A 20,139-nucleotide genomic window follows, 5' to 3' on the forward strand; every position below is an offset into this window, starting at 1 on the left:
ATCTGAACCAGGTTACTGCAGACAGCATCCACCAGCTGTGATGTCGACGGATTTGTGTCAATGAGAACTAATGTACATACTTCAGTTTTTTCGTTAGGGTTGCTTCTTCGTAATAGGGAAACAGATGCGAACTCTAAAATCTTATTGGCTTTCGAATGAGGACAAATGTAATTAATTACCCTTTGTGCTTGTGATGTACTGCAAGGTTATGGCACAGCATGAAGCATGCAGACGTACCAAGTGGTCCCTGTCGCCGCCTTATTAGCATGCGTTAAATTACCCGTGAACTGTGGCACAACCAATTCCCACGGTGCAAGTGAGCTCACTAGGCTGTACAGGGCTCAGCCGTGGCGACGAAAGGTACAGCGTCAGGGAATGCGGCCACGCGCTCATATGTTTCGTGCTTGCGGCTTCGCGCTTCTAAAGCGGGCGATTCAAAAGCCAACACGCTTCTCTATTGTCCGCGCCATGAGGGGCTTGTCGCAAGTGAGTCATTCGGTGATGTTCGGCAACACAGACTGCTTCTCTCAGACATGGCACTTTCGGCTCAGCTTGGCGCTTCGGCAACACAAGCGGTAACAGCTGCGCGTGCTTTTCCGCTTTCATGAACCACTGTGAAGGAAGCGTCTCGCTTACGCGAGGAACGTTGGGAGAACTGCAACCATGGTGGGCACATAGGTGCGCAAGCGGGTATGTCATTTTTTCCCCCTCGTACTTGGCAGGAATTCGTAGTAAGAAGAAAAATATGTCAGTTTTAATGTACCGAATCCACAACATGATTATGAGAGACGCCGTAGGTGAGGGCTTCGAAAATTCGGCCACCTCTTTTTTTTTTTTTTTTTTAACCTGCACCTAAACCTAAGCACGCGTGCCTCAAGAATTTCCGCATGCATCGAAAATGCCCATTGAAGCATTTAAGCAGAACATTAAAACTAGTGCGACTAATACTTCGTGCAACAGTAAGCAAGATGCATTTAGTCGGGAGTCTATCGGTATATTGTGAACTCCGCATGGCGAGTTAGTCGGGGCATTATGTATACTGGACGTCAGACAGAAAGAAGAGCTTCTTTGCCGCCTTCTGTAGCGTTATCCGGGGTCTCTAAATGCACCTCTCTGTATACTCGCAGAGCTACTTTCCGTGACGATGAGAAAGTATCTGTTCGGAAAACCAATAACTCGGCCGAACTGCTTCACGCTGCAACATAGCCGCTGAATCTGCGGCCAGTTTAGTTTTCCCTTTACTGCGAGGCGCAAGAGTTGTGGGTACCAATGTTATCCTTTAATTTCTGCAAACTTTCTCCTAAATTGATTTTTTATTTTTTATTGTGTTTCTTGTCCCTTTTTCTGTTTATTTCTATTTATTTCATGCTCTTCTTTCTCCTCCCTTCCTTTCTCTTTTTTCTATTTCGTTGCTTCCCCTTTTTTGTGCTTTTCTCTATTGTATTCTGTTTGTTTGAATTTCTTTCTATTTCTCTGATGCTACTCCTTCTGTTCTACTTTTTTATCTCTTCACTCATCCTGTCCCTCCTCCTCGCGCGAATTCCCTTTCCAATCCCTCGGCTAGGCTACGCTCGGCGCCCTATTTCTCATTCTCTCACCCATCAAGGTTATTAGAGGCTGAGCCAGAGAAATTAGCGCAAGCTGAAGTGTGCGCACACACGCACACACAGGTGCACAGACACACATACAGAGAGATAATCTGATTTCCAAATAAAACAATTCATTATAACGTCAGTTTTTTAGGTACTGACACTGCGATATCGTATAAAGATCTGTAGTGGGACACTCCATGTTTTTTTGTTTTTCGATTTACACAGACATAGATAGATCCACCTCGAAACTGGTTTCAAAGCGAGAAAGTCTGCAGAGGCCGCTACTGACTAACTGCATCGCATAAAATCAACTACCTACATTGTATAGAATCTATTGAATTCTTTTTATTGTCACAGTGCACCTGATGAAGGAAGGAAACGTCACGTTCAGATAACGTCAACCAAGGGGCTCCGATACATGTGATGCCAGCTCTTGCAATGCAATGCACTTCAATGATTTTTTTGAGTGATTTGTGACCGGTGCATTTTTACCACTTCACATTAGTCAAAAAAAGGGGAACATCCACATCACGTCAGTGAATTCCTATGTCCCTGGATTGTTTGGTGTACATTGTAATGGTGCTGTTTGAGTCTTTCATTAAGGCAGTGCCTATTTGGCCAATATACACTTTATCACATGAGAGTGGTATCGAGTAAACACCCATTTCACATGGCACAAACTGTATTTTGTGTTTGGTGGAGCAAACAGTGGCACGTGATTTGAGGGGATTGGCCGCTTTGCAAAGCCGCTGTAACTTGTCCGGCGCCAAAAACACCACTTTCACGCTACCTTTTTCGCCTATCTTTTTTAGTAAGTGGGAAATGTCATGCATGTAATTCACTGCCGTAATTGTGGATGGTTCCCTTTCTTTGGTAAAAAAGCACCAGTCACAAAACACTCGAGAAATAATTGAAGCGCACTGTACAGCAAGAGCTGGCATCACATGTATCAGTGCCCCTTCACTCGCTTTATATGAAGTTTCCTTCCTAAAACAAGTCAGCCGTCCATAAATCTTTCGTATGTGACGTTGCGATAGTGGTGTAAAATCTTGGCAATATGTTCAGGTGTTCCTTGCATGCTTGTGCAAGTGTACATATTACATGCGATTTGGGCACAAAGCTTAGTTGGAAGCTCACGCTCTGTCCGTGTGTTAGTTTGCTCGGCCATTTCTTCTTCACCCTAATGCGCTATGCTAGTTCAAGTGCCATCTTCTCTTTCGTCTCGTCGTTGCTAAAATTAAGCTTATCAGATAACGGCATTAAACATGGCAAAATAAGCGAGAGAAGACGGGTAACGCGATAATGACACAGGACGGGTGCTTCCCAGTGTTCATGTTGTAGTGTCGTCTTTTTGCGCTGCTTTAGCCATGATCAACCAACCAGTCCAGTTTTTCACGCTAGTGCAGTGTTAAACATATCAGAAACAACTGGAAGTCTTGAAAGCAGCTTCAATATGGTCAACTAGATTGTTGAGGCAAATATTTACAATTATTGCTAGTAAGACTGCGACATAAGCACCTTGTACAAGATCTTTTCCATGAGTGGTATGTGATCGAATGCTGGCCAATGAAAAGGCCTTCTTGGGCAAAATTGACTGTGCGAATGCACACTGATTTTCCTTACAAATATTACTATTCCTAATAGATTATCTTTTTTAAGGGCAATTCAGTATCCCCTGAGGCTTTTACCCTTCTGTGTTTACTTGAATCTAGCTCCGTTTGCAATATACAGTGTTCTTTTTTTTTAATGCGCAACTTTTCTTGGCGAACCAATGCAACTTTCAAAGTTTTTTTTTTTCATTTCTATCTATCCAGCCCCCTATGTTTCAGTGTTATCGTGATTCTCTCCTTAATTTAGGAGATGCCAAAATTCGATTATCTGGTATTCTGTAACGTGCACTGCCATCGCGCAGTACACGGGCCTTTACCATTTTGCCTCCATCGAAATGCGACCGCCATGGCTGCGATCGTACCCTCGACCTTCGAATCAGTAGCCGAGTACCCTAGCCAATGTTCTTGATATGTGGGGTTTAACGTCCCAAAACCACCATATGATTATGAGACGCCGTAGTGGAGGGCTCCGGAACTTTCGACCACCTGGGGTTCAAATCTGAGCACACGGGCCTACACCATTTCCGCCACCATCGGAAATGCAGCCGCCGCAGCCCTAGCCACTGTTCTACCGAGATGGAAGATACTGAGATTTGCGTAGGAGGACATGAGTGTATGAAAAATAGAATTAGCAGGTTATGACAACAATTACGGGACTTAACTGTCTTTTATGCTATAAAGCGTTTTCCAAGAGTTACGTGTGGCACCTACTCAAACACTACGGTATGCGCCACAGGTGATTCGGTTCACAGCAACCCAAACTTTGCACATATATCGTGCCAGCGGCCCGTGTCAATGAATAAGTGGTGTCCGCTTTGGCAGTGTTGTCAGAAGGAGAAAAACCCCAACTGAAGTAAATAATAAGGAAACATGAATCGTGCCAGAATTGAACCTAGGTAGATTGCATAGCAGTCGAGTATTCTGCCACAGACCTTCAAACCACTGCTTCAACCTGCTTTGGAAAAATGCCATACAGGAGCACACTGCCTAGATAACGCCACTTGTGGTTACAGTGTTGGCTATCCGCTTTCATAAGCACTTTCGCAAGCTGGGTTATTCCACGTAATGTGTAACACAGCACGGCCGGTCAACCTCTTCAATACCAAAATTTTATGTATGGTTGCCTGATGAGTGGAAAAAAGACATTTGCGATTGGTTTTGCCAGAAAAAAAAGTTTTCGAAGCACAGTAAACTAAAAATGAAGAGGTGGAGTGCCACACTTACTTGCTCTGCTGCTTTTTCTAACTTTGGCGATGAACTACACAAAATATATTAAAGCTACGTACTTTAAATTAGTTTAACTGAATATATGTGTATTTCTGCTTACGTTCAATTATTTTTGGCTTCTCTGGATAATGCACGTATTTTTTAAAGACTCTCAAATTCGACTCAGAAAATTTGTTTTTACTACTTTGCAGACCTATATTTCAAAAAGAACTTCCAATAGAGTGTGAAAATTCTGCATTACTTTCTCAGCACGTTTGCTTATAAATCTGCCAAAGCTTATATTTATAACACTTTTTAATAAAAGGATAGAATTGTGCTAGATTCAAGAAAACAGTATGCAAGAAAAAATTTTGTCGACAATTAAAAAAAGCATTTTTGATATTCCTTGAACTTTTCCTACTTATTCCCTTGCCCATTACCTTTCACAATCAATAAAAACATGTTGCATAATGTGGTTTCACTTGCAGTTACAGCTCGTCGAATAATGCTCTTGAGTAAGGATAGGCAATTGTATATCTGACTTCCCGCCCACTAAGTATGAAATGCAGGCCTATATTTCAGTTTCTTAAAAACCAAGCAGCACTGAAAAAACTGTCGACTGCACTGAAACGCCAATTTCAAAATGATCTGGTCACATGAGTGCGAGATTAATGAGCAAGCAAGCGCGCACAGTCCGGTGTGTTCCAAGGAAACGAGGGCTCGTTTCCGTATCCTCATACGGATACATTGCGATACAGCCGAAGGTAACTTCTATGCATGTGAATTGAAGTGTCTCTATTTTATGCACCTTTTTCTCACATCGCAGAAAGTTGCAAGCGATTGCTTCCCCAACGCGGGTGACAGACACTTTCACCAGAAAAACTGCACTACACAAATTGATCTCAGTAAAAAACCATAAAGGTAGCGCTTCAGGAGCGAAATCAAAAGGGAACAAATGCAAAACTATAGACAACAGGATGTGCTTGCTCATCTAAGATGACGAGAGTAGATGACTTGCACTGGTCGTGCGCACAGTGCGCCGCTCATACTTCACTTGACTCCGATAGTGCTCTCGCTTTGCTCTGCTACTGTGCCTTTCACGGAGAGCATAGTATAGCTCTTAGCGAAATTATTGTGCAGACTACCATTTGAAGCACAAGAAGCTCATTTCAAAAAAGCGAAATTTTCAGAGTTACTAACTTACATGTCATAGCTTGATGACGCAGTGCTTTAAGGAACCCCACGCGTACAACATTAATTTCTAATCATTTGCTACCATGTTTATCACTGCCAATTTGCAGCGGCAAGACATAATTACTCAATACGATATCATGCTAAATTGAAAAGCCGGGCGTTATCACGAATTTCATACAATCTTCAGACCCACATATTGTGCTCGGTCTTGCACAAGGGCCTTCGATTGGCCCTCTTCACACATGAAGATGTCAGACTGTTATTGCTTGCTTACTCGCTAATCGAGCACTCATGGCCGCTCCTGTGACCAAATCATTTTGAAGTTGGTGTCCTCAGTGCAGGTGACAGTTTTTTCAGTGCTGCTTGCTTTTTAAGAAACGGAAATATAGGCCTGCATTCCACACTTAGTGGGCAGGAAGTCGGATATACAATTGCCCATCCTTGCTCAAGGGCCTTATTCGGTAGACCATAACTGCAAGTGAAACCACATTATGCAACATATTTTTATTGATTGTGAAAGTTGATGCGCAAGAGAATAAATTGGGAAAGTTTACGAAATATGAAATTCTTTTTAATCGTCAGAAGTTTCCCATGCAAGCTGTTTTTGAAGTTGGCACAATTGTATCTTTTTACTGAAAAGCGTTAACACAAGCTATGGCAGTTTAATAAATAAACATGCTGAGTAAGTACTGCAGAATTTTCACGGCTCAGTCATAAGTTGTTTTTGAAATAAAGGCCTGCCAAGTAGGCAAAAAAACGTTTCCTTGGTCAATTTCAAGATTTTTTAAAATAAAAATATGTGCACTACCCAGAGAAGCGAAAAATAACTGAACATAAGCACAAAAGGTCATATATTTAGCTGAACAAGTTTGAAGTATGTAGCTTTATGGTGTCTTGTGTAATTGATCGCGAAAGTCGAAAGCAACAGCAGAGCAGGTAAGCATGTCACTCGACCTCTGCATCATTATTGATTTACTGTGCTTCAAAAAAAATTTTTTTTTTTTTTGACAAGACCAAGTGTGGATCTCTCCTTTCCACTCATTAGGCAATAATATATAAACTTTTGAAATAAATTTAAGAAGCCAACCGGCCGTGCTTTGTTCGATCTTATGTGCAATCACCAAGCTATATTTAAACATTGCTAGAATGCTGCAACAACCGCTATTTATGAAGCGCACATTATGAAACTGTAGCGAGCACTGCTGGGAAGTCCCATGTCGAACATACTAGCCACTTCGGTGACCATCTCAGTGTATTCCAAAAAGAATTGTGTCGATTTAATACATTAGAAACACTGCATTAAAAAACTTGCATTACTAGAATACTTAAACATCCCACTATAAACATCCCTAGAAACTTGCCGAAATTATCGGTTTACATTATCTCCCTTGCAATACTGCCCTGTGTTTCAGTATCCAAGTAATGAATGTTTACTTTACAGAAGGTATACTTTGTGATAAAAATATTTTCAGACCACTGAATCATCTAGCTTTTACAAGAAAAAATTACAAGTTTGAGATAATTATCATTTTGGTCAACACTGAGCTGCTATTTGCAGTGCATCTTACAAAAAAAATTGTACCAACCGTCAATAAACGTTTTATTGGAAAAAGTTGATAAAAACCAACCGACAGTAAATTAAAAGTTGTTGGACTGTCCTATATACCAGCTACCAACAATTCATCAAATATTGGTCACCAATAACCAATAGAGATTCCCCGAATAATGTTCGAGACGCTGAATCAATGTCATGAAGACGGTAAAAAAAAGGTTTGCCAGCACTGCACTGACCACCTTCAAACCATTTATCCAACAATCTGTCGACTATTGGACACCGATAACCAAAAGAAATGTCCTTAGTAACGTTCAAGAGATGCTCGAAGAATGGTAAATTAAAAGCTCTTACACTGTTTTGAAAGCATACCATATACCTGTTAACAATGTTTTGTGTACTATTGGTCACTAAAGTGTTATTGACGTATCTTGCCTTATGAGGATTATTCTTGCTGTAGGAAAACGGTCGAATGTAAATGCAGGCACCTCTGCACTGCATGGTTCATTCACCTTTGTTTGCATTAAAGGGTCTACACCTACACTTGGCCGCTGGAGAATGATCTCAAGCAGGCAACATAGCTTAAAAGCTTCTGTAACGTGCTATTAAGCTTTTTATAATGTAGTTCCTAAATGCACAACATGCTTGACATTGTGATAGCTACAGCGAGGCACTGTTTCAAATTTGCTGAAAACTTTAGGTTATATGCAAAGTCAAGAAATTTTCACACAAAATGTATTTTATGTGTGCCAGCAGCTTTGAGTACGCTTCAACTAAACCGACGCCTGCAGTTGGTGACTGCTGTTCTGACTAATGTTAGCAGAGTTCCTGATAAATATACAACATTTTTTTTAAAGTAAAACGTTTATTTCTTTAGCACCAAGTGTGAGTGAATGTATAACTATGAGTGTCGTGATACACCACAGAACTTCTGAGACGGCATTTCACGCAAAAGCTGCCTACAGCATGGCAATATAACAATAAAATAGTGCTAAAATGACCATTCATAGGAATAAAAATTCTTTATATTAAGCACATTCTAGTTACAAGGGCAAGTCAAAAAGTAAAATAACTTATGCTAGCTCTCGCACTAGGGTTAAACAATGCTAGTATTCAGCACTGAATTACTATTGTGTGCAAAATGTCTATGGAACGTGTTACTCTTGATCTCGCTTTAGTCAAGAGTATTTAACAGTTGGAATTTGAATAGCTGGAACACCTTCCATGCAGTTGAAACTTGGCTCCAAGCGATTTACACATGCATGAAACATTCATGAAACAACTATTATTGATGCTGTGCACAATCAGCTACAAGTGCAATAAAATTCCCCCCCCCCCCCTGCTATGAAAAAACTTGTGAAACGTTGGGCACAGTGTGCTGAAGTGCAGGAAAGTTATGAAGAAAAAGTAATACACAATTCAGTTTATCGTGAGAATAGGGCCCATGTCGCACGACAGTTTTACAAGCTTCAGACAGAAGCTGCAAGGGGCCCATTAGGCACTGCAGCACCTTCTCCGCATGCAAGATTTCGTGTCTAATACTTTTCAAAACATTTCTAATCGTACGTGTGGTTACATAAACTAGAACTTGTTTACACCGAAACAAGAAAACATGGTTTGCCTTTTATCACAAACACATACACCTGAAAGCAAACTGACAGCAACGTTGACAGGAATGCTGGCAACACTGTCCGCTTGTTTTGGTACCGCATTTTCTCTACATACAACGATTTTCAAACATACTACAAGTTTTCTGTGAGCTCTTTAAAGTTGCGCTACCACGTAGATCAAGATGTTCTTTACAATATCTAAAGCACACAGATCTTGCGTTCAGTAATTGAAGCCCTTGCTGCGGATGCGTCCCAGAACAACAGTTCGCATGTAGTGCCAGCCGACTACCGGCGTCGACAAAGAAGGAAGAAAACCTGACACCCAATGCTATAGCATTTGGCAGTGTTGAAGTAGAATGAGGAGCATAATAATAAGTGAACGAGTTGCAGAGATGTAAACACCTACTGCGCACAAACAGAATGGCCCGCACGGACTCAGAGAAAATTTTTCAAAATATCAACATGCTGGCTTTTTGTAAGGCATGGTCTGAAGAGTACATGCACTTACAAAGAACTTTTGGAGAGTACATGCACTAACAGAGTACAAATAACTTTTACTCGTAATCGAATTGATTACTGTGTTGACTGCAACTCTTTATGTTTGCAGTTTTTTCCATAACTACAGATTACTGGGGACGACAGTACTCCGTTCTGCCGCAAAGGAAGATCACTGAACTTCCTTTGCGAAAAGCTTTAACTTCCTTGACGTAATGAAGACCGTGTGACACAAACCACATCTGCATTTTCGTAAAGACAAGAGAGTTAAGCGGTGTTGGCAGGTGCCCGTGTGATAGGAGTATAAATGCACCTTTCTTCAAAATTTCTTTAACTTTTTGACTTTTTCTGATAAATGGTATGTATCAGATATAACTATTTGCAAACCATAAAAATTTACCTTAGAGGCATGAAAAGTCAAAAAAGCATATCAACACTGTACACACAACTTAAAAAGAAACTGAATTTCAAGAAAAGTGTGTGGTGCTATTCGTAGAATGTGCCTGCTTTTACAAAAATGCTAAAATGCATGAGCACAAACTTGCCTACTGCTTATTTACAGTTCAATCTAACTGAGCATAAACTTGTCAGTTACAAAATAACAAAATGTGACAAGTTAATGGAATTGGTGTTCGATAAACTATGTGACCGTTCAAACACTTGCATATTCTCAGTTGCTTGCACAATCCATCTTCAGCTGCTCAGGCGACTTTGGTCCCTTCGACAGAAGAGGGGCCACGGTGCTCCTTCTCTGCATTACACTCACACTTGGAAGTCTGAAATAAAGACAGGAGTAATTAGCAAACATTTCATAAGACAGAGCATGAGACAGGCAGGCAAAATATATGCATGAGTGCATCCACACAGGCGCATTTGCATTGCTTTAGTTATACTATGATGCCCATGTGATGCGTTTCTTGCCCCATATGAATGTTTCATTTATTGCCTAGAAGCACATTACCACTGCACATACATGACAGTATGCATTTTTATCATGCATTCACGGCAGGTAAGGTGTCAAATTAAATTGTGTTGGATTGTGAGTAAAACTAATGCAGCTTCCTTCAGGTTACTCACATTGTGACGATTATATATCATCAAAACTTGCATTTACTAAATGACTGCTGTGAGCTGCTAAATTGCAGTCATTGGTTTCAATCACTCTGGGTGGCTAAGAAGGCAACACTCCTCACCAAAGAGCACAAGCTGTCGAATGGCAGTATGAGAAACAAGGTGGAAATGTTAAAGGGGCACTGTGACACTTTTGAGACAGCCTTATTTAGCACCAAAATGCATGTAGCGATGATTACTGACACGAATGCAAGAAGAATGATGGAAATTGGTGCACGGAAAGTGAAGTTACGAGTCCTCAAAGTTCAAAACTCGAGCAGACGACAGCGAAAAACGTCTTTCACATTTCACTTGCCTGGTGATGTCAAAGACCGCTTCCAACCACAGCGCGCGTTTCACAAAGACATTCCGGAAACGTCACCTTATTTATTTATTTATTACATACTGCTGACCTGTTTACCAGGTCTTAAGCAGGAATGAGCATACAGAAATGTTTACTACAAAAAACATAATTGACATCACACAGCATACTGGCAGCGGTTACAATTGAACACTTTTGTACTAATTTACAAAGAAAACTAAAGGAAAACATTACAACAATGGCATAGCTTTGCTGACTGAAACGTACTTAAAAAAATGGAAGCATTGCGTAACTCTGGGCTGCATGACTATACAAAAAGTGTTAGTGGTCATTGAGAGCATGTAGAAATAAATCAACTGTTGGACACTGTACAGCATCGGGTGATAGGCAATTCTACTCACAGGTAGTTTTTGGAAAAAAAGAATACCTGCATGTGTCTGTGCAGTTTATTAAATAATCTAAAACTTTCTTTGAATGATGTGAGTGCACAGCATATTTACTTATTTGTCTAATGTGCACTGTTTTGTTGATACCAATTTTGTTGTGGAAAATGAGGTAAAAAAGCTTCAGTCTCTCCATTCTTCTTCTCTGTAGTTTTTCGAGATTCGCTTTAATTAGTAGAAGTGAAGGGGAAGTACACCAACTATAACAATTAAAAACAAATCGAACAGATTTTCCTTGGACCATTTCTATTTTTTTTTAATATTGGACTCAGTAAAGGGATCCCACACTGCAGCTCCATATTCTAATACTGGTCTAATGAAAGTTTTGTAAGCGAGAAGTTTGATGTGTGGCATGGCATTCACAAGCCTCCTTCGCAAATAGCCAAGCTTTTTCATTGCCTTTCTTTCAATATATTCTATGTGTTCATTCCATTTTAAATCTGATGTGAGTATGAGTCCCAAATATTTGTGTTTAGTGACTTCGGATAACGCATGACCATTGACGTGATAGGTAAATAGAAGCGGCTGTTTCTTACGCGTAACTCGCATTGCTACTGTTTTTTTTATAGTTGTCATGTGCCAATTTTCGCACCATGTTTGTAGCGTTGCTAGTGCGGTATTTAAAGATTCTTGATCACTGTAACTACAAATTTCCTGATATAGTATACAATCGTCTGCGAAAAGCTTTGTTTTTACGGGCAAATTCAGCACAATATCATTAATAAATAACAGAAAAAACAACGGCCTCAAAATTGACCCTTGAGGCACACCAGATTTCTTGGGGGCGGAACTTGAGGTGACACTATCAATGGCAACACATTGGCTCCTCATTGAAAGATAAGCAGTTATCCATGCAAGTAATTTCTCATTTTTCAGAATTAGTTTGAGCTTAACTAGTAATTTCTGGTGACTCACACGATCGAAAGCTTTCTCAAAATCTAATAATATAACATCTACTTGACCATTCATATCGATCGTTGCTGCTAGGTCATGAAACGTCTCAATAAGCTGGGTTACCGTAGAATACCCTTTGCGAAAGCCCTGCTGAAGGGGCGTGATTAGGTTATTTCTTTTGACAAACATAGACAAATGTTTGAATATTATATGCTCTAGAATTTTGACACTAGTGCATAGCAAGGAGATAGGCCTAAACGAGGACACAAGCGAATGGTCATCAGTTTTTGGAACTGGAGTGATCTTAGCGTGCTTCCACTCACTCAGAAGTTCAGCGCGCAAGAGAGATGATTTAAAGATCAAGCATAGGTATTTGGCATTCCATTCAGCATACCTTATCAGAAGGCGTTAGGTACAAAGTCAATGCTCAGTGACTTTTTTGGATCGAGATTAAGCAGAAGCAATAAGACACCCCCTTCAGTGATACAGACGTCATCGATAGGTGACATGGTGTCATAGGTGATGAAATCAGGGGTAACGTCATTATCACGCGTGTACACTGAACAGAAGTAATCATTCATTGTGCCTGCTATTTCCCTCTTGTCGGTTATAACATCCCCAATAATAGATAAGCTTGATACTAGACTTTTTTTCGGTTAAAGATATTGCCAAAACTTATTTGGTGACGTCATGATAAAGTTTATCAAAGCCTTGCTTTGATATTTTTCCTTTGCACTTTTTCAATTTGGCTTTCAGTGTATGACGCATCTCTTATATATTATCTAGTGCAGACAATGATGGTCGTTCTATTTGTCGCTTTCTTGCTTTCTTTAGCTTGCGCCCTAGCATACGATTTCTTTCGTAATCCAGGGGCTAGACCGGTTTCATATCTTGCGTTTGTGAAGAAAAAAGTTTTGGATACATTTAATTACTAGGTCTTTGAAAAAGCACCACAATCGGTCAACAGAACATTCACTTTCTTTGGAAAGCGTTAGGAAATCGGAATAAGAAGGATCAAGAGTGTCTTATTATGTCCACATCACTAGCACGCGAGAATACGGGTACAAAAACGGTCTTTTTATCAGGCATTTTAGCATATTACAGTTGAAAGCTTAATGACACAATTTTATGGTCCGAAATGCCGTCGTAAATTTCTATTACCGAACTGCGGTTATATATACCTCTACTAACAAGAAACAGGTCTAAAATTGTGCTAGATTCATTTTGAATGCGAGTGGGCGTTTTCACAAGCTGCGTCAAGTCATGGAACAGCAAAATATCAAGAAAAGATACAGATGCAACAGAGATGGCATGTGTAAATTCATCTGACGAATTTATCATGGGAAAATTAAAGTCGCAACCGATTAAGACGTTGCAACTACTCATTCTATACTGACACAAAAACTCATTTAATTGTTCCACAAACTCATCACCACAATTAGACGGACGGTAAAATCCCCCAACGACAATATGTAGCTCAACAAATAACACTTTAACGACAACACATTCAATTCCCTTAATATTGGGTAATCGTGTCACATATAGCGATTCTCAAAACATGATGACAACATCGCCACCATGGGAATATCTGTGATTACGGTACGTGTTGTAGCCTGGTGGCATTATTTCATCATCACCTATGTCTCGGTGTAGCCACGATTCTGTAATTATTAACATATGTGGTTTGTGGGCTATTACTACACTTTCTGATTCAATGACCTTGTTATTCAAACTAGGGGTATTTATGTTAAGACAACGAAACTGCTTAGTTTACTTGCTTTTGTGTCACTTCTTATCTCGCAGCCTGCTACTGCGTCGACTAATAGGAACCCTTTTCATGTGAATACTGTCCCATTCATACATTTCGTTATCAATTCGAATTTTATCATATCACAGTTTCACTTTTACTCCCGCTTTCCTGCTACCAGAGGCACTATCCCATAGGTTCTTTCGGATTTGCCACGTGGCTGCCGAGAAGTCCTCAGACAAAAAAATGCCCATTCCTTTCAGTTTAGAACAGTTCTTCAGCACGTGTCTTTTTTCCCTGTCATCTATGAACTTTAAGATCACAGGTCTAGGTTTGTCGGGTTGCTTACGCCCCATTCTGTGTAGTCTTTCGACAGATTTTACCTCTACACCAAGCTTAGTTTTCAACAAGTTTTCAACTATTGCTGATTCCAGCGATTCTGGTGTTTCTCCCAGTTTTCCAGGAATGCCAAAAACCAAAAGATTGTTTCTTCTGCTTCTGTCTTCTAAATTCGCCAGCCCTTTTTTCTAGTCCTTACACTGTTTTTTCGAGATTGGTGACTTTGGTACTCAGTTCCGTGAGGGTTGACACTGATGTTTCTACCTTTTTAAGTTTCGACTCTATAGTATCAAGTCGTTTATTCATAGTCTTTTGGCCTTCAAGAAGTTCTTTCAACATTTGTTCGGTAGTCGGACCTGGGTGCGATTCAATATCGCCACAAAGTTTCAACAGAGGCAGTACTATGTTCCGCACGTACAGGTAACACATGCATAAGCTGGTGGGGCACATCAGCTGGATAAAGCAAGGATCACTAATTTTGACACAGGAATACTTGCTACTAAGCTGCATAAAGAAAACCAAAGGGTTGGTCATGGCTGTTACAGGCGGCCAGCCGACGTGCCCACTAAAGAAAGCCGTGATGTTGGGCTGCTTATATAGGCGTCAGTCGATGACGGTGGTGGTGTCCAAGAGTTGAGAACAAGCGATGCCTCTTCTGCGCAGTCGCCGAGATAGATCGGCGCAGCGCCGACGGAATCCACTATCTTGTTTGATGCATCGGCCGTGAATGTCGCCCGAGCCAGAAGCAACTGCACAAAGAAAACCACAGGGTTGGTCATTGCTGTTACAGGCGGCCAGCCGACGTGCCCACTAAAGAAAGCCGTGATGTTGGGCTGCTTATATAGGCGTCAGTCGATGACGGTGGTGGTGTCCAAGAGTTGAGAACAAGCGATGCCTCTTCTGCGCAGTCGCCGAGATAGATCGGCGCAGCGCCGACGGAATCCACTATCTTGTTTGATGCATCGGCCGTGAATGTTGCCCGTGCCAGAAGCAACTGCACAAAGAAAACCACAGGGTTGGTCATTGCTGTTACAGGCGGCCAGCCGACGTGCCCACTAAAGAAAGCCGTGATGTTGGGCTGCTTATATAGGCGTCAGTCGATGACGGTGGTGGTGTCCAAGAGTTGAGAACAAGCGATGCCTCTTCTGCGCAGTCGCCGAGATAGATCGGCGCAGCGCCGACGGATCCACTATCTTGTTTGATGCATCGGCCGTGAATGTCGCCCGAGCCAGAAGCAACTGCACAAAGAAAAGCACAGGGTTGGTCATTGCTGTTACAGGCGGCCAGCCGACGTGCCCACTAAAGAAAGCCGTGATGTTGGGCTGCTTATATAGGCGTCAGTCGATGCCGGTGGTGGTGTCCAAGAGTTGAGAACAAGCGATGCCTCTTCTGCGCAGTCGCCGAGATAGATCGGCGCAGCGCCGACGGAATCCACTATCTTGTTTGATGCATCGGCCGTGAATGTCGCCCGTGCCAGAAGCAACTGCACAAAGAAAACCAAAGGGTTGGTCATGGCTGTTACAGGCGGCCAGCCGACGTGCCCACTAAAGAAAACCGTGATGTTGGGCTGCTTATATAGGCGTCAGTCGATGACGGTGGTGGTGTCCAAGAGTTGAGAACAAGCGATGCCTCTTCTGCGCAGTCGCCGAGATAGATCGGCGCAGCGCCGACGGAATCCACTATCTTGTTTGATGCATCGGCCGTGAATGTCGCCCGAGCCAGAAGCAACTGCACAAAGAAAACAACAGGGTTGGTCATTGCTGTTACAGGCGGCCAGCCGACGTGCCCACTAAAGAAAGCCGTGATGTTGGGCTGCTTATATAGGCGTCAGTCGGTGACGATGGTGGTGTCCAAGAGTTGAGAACAAGCGATGCCTCTTCTGCGCAGTCGCCGAGATAGATCGGCGCAGCGCCGACGGAATCCACTATCTTGTTTGATGCATCGGCCGTGAATGTTGCCCGTGCCAGAAGCAACTGCACAAAGAAAACCACAGGGTTGGTCATTGCTGTTACAGGCGGCCAGCCGACGTGCCCACTAAAGAAAGCCGTGATGTTGGGCTGCTTATATAGGCGTCAGTCGATGACGGTGGTGGTGTCCAAGAGTTGAGAACAAGCGATGCCTCTTCAGCACAGTGGCCGAGATAGATCAGCGCAGCGCCGACGGAATCCACTATCTTGTTTGATGCATCGGCCGTGAATGTCGCCCGAGCCAGAAGCAACTGCACAAAGAAAACCACAGGGTCGGTCATTGCTGTTACAGGCGGCCAGCCGACGTGCCCACTAAAGAAAGCCGTGATGTTGGGCTGCTTATATAGGCGTCAGTCGATGACGGTGGTGGCGTCCAAGAGTTGAGAACAAGCGATGCCTCTTCTGCACAGTCGCTGAGATAGATCGGCGCAGTGCCGACGGAATCCACTAGCTTGTTTGATGCATCGGCCGTGAATGTCGCCCGTGCCAGAAGGAACTGCATAAAGTGAACCAAAGGGTTGGTCATGGCTGTTACAGGCTGCTAGCCGACGTGCCCACTGAAAGAAAGCCGTGATGTTGGGCTGCTTATATAGGCGTCAGTCGATGACTGTGGTGGCTGTTATGTTTGGCCTGGAAATTCGTCTGGGCAGATGCCATTGTGCACAAGTCGGTCCACTGGGAAGGGTCTCAATCCCTTCGGCGCCCAGTCTGACAGACGCTGTCGAAGATTTGAGCAATTATCCAGACCATGCGACAAGCAAAGGCGAGTTCCCGTCTTTCAAATGCGGACCCTTTTATCGTCTCTTCAAGCAGAAGCGGTAACTGATGCCCTCAGCGACTCATCGTGCGACGGAGGAAGCTGGCGTGACCGGCGCCAGAGCTGACAGGAGAGTGGCGCTCCTTTTAATCCCCAATCAAGGAGACGACCGGCCGGCTGCCTGTGCCCGCCAGGCATTGTCCCTGCTAGCCGGAGGATGAGACGTCGTGCCGACACGACGCCACGACGAGAGAGGACAACAAAGAAAGCATCTTCCTGGAAGAGACCGCGGCGGCCACTGCAAATCACCCCGCCAATTAGGCGAGCTGTGCGGCAGACCCTTTGATGTACGTTGTCAGGATCATGGGAAATCTCGACTAGCGGCACACACACGATGAGGAAGAGCCCTGCTGGCGCCACCTTGCAGTGCAGTGTTCACGTGGACCGTGCATGCTCGTCCCCCTCACTTGTGTGTATGTGATTGGTGTTCCACTCGGAGAGGAGGAGCCCAACAGGGCTTAAAACGACACCGCAGAGTGCTGGACGTCGCTCTGAACTATGTAACGTTCAACCACCACGCTCGTAGGTTGTGAAACCCCTAACCTTTCTTTTCTGTAAATATGTGTAAATAGTGCCATAAACTTGTTTTTGTTTTCCGTATCCTCCAGCGACCTTCCTTTCAACCTTAACAACTGGTGGCAGCGGTGGGATGCCATCACCTGCAACTTCTTCCTTCACATCATTAGAACTAGTGGCAGCGGTGGGATGCCATCAGCAACATTTTCCTTACACATCTTACATGGCGTCCAAGAGTTGAGAACAAGCGATGCCTCTTCTGTGCAGTCGCCGAGATAGATCAGCGCAGCGCCGACGGAATCCGCTATCTTGTTTGATGCATCGGCCATGAATGTCGCCCGTGCCAGAAGCAACTGCATAAAGACAACCAGAGGGTTGGTCATGGCTGTTACAGGCGGCCAGCCGACGTGCCCACTGAAGTAAAGCTGTGATGTTGGGCTGCTTATATAGGCGTCAGTCGATGACGGTGGCGTCCAAGCGTTGAGAACAAGCGATGCCTCTTCTGCGCAATCGCCGAGATAGATCGGCGCAGCGCCAACAGAATCCACTAGCTTGTTTGATGACCTCATGGTGGCTTTCACACAATACCTCGCTACCTCTTTTTTTTGAAAGCGTCACATATGAACCCCATGCGTCGGATAGCAGACGCTCCCATGGTCACAGTGTGTAAGACACACATGCGCTTCGGGTGGGGTCACTTCTCGGCTTGCATGCAAGATGCTTTCCACAGCAACACCGACGCCCACCACTTGTTGCATTTTTGGTTCGTTGAAAACGCGGCATGCGCTTCCGCTTTTAGATGCCCGCATACCATAGCCTCATTCCCAGCATAAGTGTTGTGTTCGTTGTTCTGTGAAAATACATCATTTCGAAACAGGAATGATTTCTTCTTGAGAAAGTATTAAAAAGGTTCTTGCTGTTTTTAATATTTACTCGTATGGCCTAGCTACCACCATATGAATACTGCACGCTGTTTCTCGCTTCAAGCCAATCAAAATTGAACGGTATTTGTCGTCACGTCCCATGACATGACGCCACTTCCTTTAATAAAATTAGTCGACGTGTGTCGCCGTAGTCCGAAATCAAGGTAGTTTGTCCTGTGAATTAAAACTAAAACGGCGATCGCGGCGTTGCGATGTGTGCAACAATAGTGGCACGTTTCACACTACCAGAAGAACAGATAAAAAATACTTGCTCAAATTGTGTCGCAGGGCCCCTTTAAGGGTTCCAAAACATTGACCTTTATTGAACCAGATGTCATCACAACAACGCATGCAAGCTTCTGCGACAATGTCAGGCAACTAGAATCCCAGAAGCTATTGACAGCTTCATAACGTAATGATTCACCGACATTGCATAACAGCAGTGTAATTACATTGTACAAAATCTGCTTTGATACTACAATGCACATACATAACAAGAGAAGTCAAAAGTGATGCCACAATAACATTTAACGCAGCATCCCAAACCTTGCATCCTACCGTGTGGTGCAACAACACGGCAGTTTCAGTGATGTCGATGCCAGCCATCTATGCACAAAAATCAATTTGTGAAGCCAATTTTCGAGGTTATATAATTGTTTTAATGCCAACAGCTTCAAAAAAAAGGACAGTCTAGATTTGTTGTGTTCTCAGATAAATACACTAAGTTTTACATTTCAGCAGCAACATATGCATGACTTAACCATTAATACCGCGAAGTATGTATAACATCATTGTTTTCAGCAATAAATAAGGTATTCATATCTGGCATGTAACACCGTTCTCTTGAACATCTGTAGCACAGGCCTAAAGAATTTACTATATCAGATAAACGGCTAGCCTTGTCATTCGAAAAAAACACTGGTGGTTGTGGTGAAATCTGTTTCATAATATTCGTATACTTAAATGTATATAGCTAAGTTTTCAAGCAAGTGGGGCGAGGCGCGTACAACTCTTAAAAACCAGGACAAAATAGTGAAATGTGAGCACTGTGGAAACAAGTAGAATCAAATGAATTTCACTCGAATGCGTGAACTAGTGCTTAACCTAGCGCTTGCACAGTTATGGTACAACTATTCGGCCACGCGTAAAAAGAAAAGTATTAACCTAGGCATAACCGCAAGCTACAAGAGCCATACCTGCAGCACGCTGTGTCAAATTCACGCACTGTACACTTATCAACTCGTATACAACTGTAGTTTACTAATAGGTGTCAACGTGGATGCAAACACATTGCTCACATAATGATCCTGTAGCTCTTGAAAAGAGGATGCGCGGCAAACAGAACTTACCACATCGTTTTATTCCTTCATTTTTAATATTATGACAAAGTAGAGATCAATTTTCAGCATGCCCAAGCGCACAGTCGCAATCTTTTTGAGAGTGAACACAGGGGTGTGTAGCTTTCGGAACTACTAGCGCCAGTAGGTAACACATCACAGTATCTGCACGCATGCGCGAGGAGGGTAGCTTCCCTTAACGGGCATCACGTCACTGCAGTGCTCGTGTGCCGTCTCCTAGCTGATGTATTATGATGGCAAGTACAATTTGGATGCTTTCAGTTCAAACGGTGTGTTACTTAGCCTGCCGTGTCACTTGGTTTGAGTCTTTCTTTTTCCTCCACTCTTGTACTCGTACAAGGAATACGCAAAATAACACACCCCCAAAGCATAGCCAGGAAGTGGCACACCAGGCACATGCCTCTCCCTCTCCCCGAAACTTTTTTCGCCATGGAATAGAGAACG

At 43.0% G+C, this 20,139-nt stretch overlaps 1 protein-coding gene and 1 long non-coding RNA gene across 2 annotated transcripts in view; one reads left to right on the top strand and one right to left on the bottom strand.

Annotated features, from left to right (window-relative positions):
- LOC142775593 (uncharacterized) overlaps positions 1-20,139 on the bottom strand; it is a 67,100-nt gene that overhangs the window by 38,058 nt on the left and 8,903 nt on the right. The window contains exon 2 of the long non-coding RNA XR_012886805.1: positions 9,924-10,035. This is a non-coding gene — a long non-coding RNA (uncharacterized LOC142775593). The remainder of the gene's footprint in view (positions 1-9,923; positions 10,036-20,139) is intronic.
- Positions 1-20,139, top strand: part of LOC142775590 (uncharacterized) — a 47,789-nt gene that overhangs the window by 4,163 nt on the left and 23,487 nt on the right. The window lies entirely within an intron of this gene.

Source organism: Rhipicephalus microplus, chromosome X (genome assembly GCF_043290135.1).
Source record: "Rhipicephalus microplus isolate Deutch F79 chromosome X, USDA_Rmic, whole genome shotgun sequence".
In the NCBI taxonomy this organism is placed as follows: domain Eukaryota; kingdom Metazoa; phylum Arthropoda; class Arachnida; order Ixodida; family Ixodidae; genus Rhipicephalus; species Rhipicephalus microplus.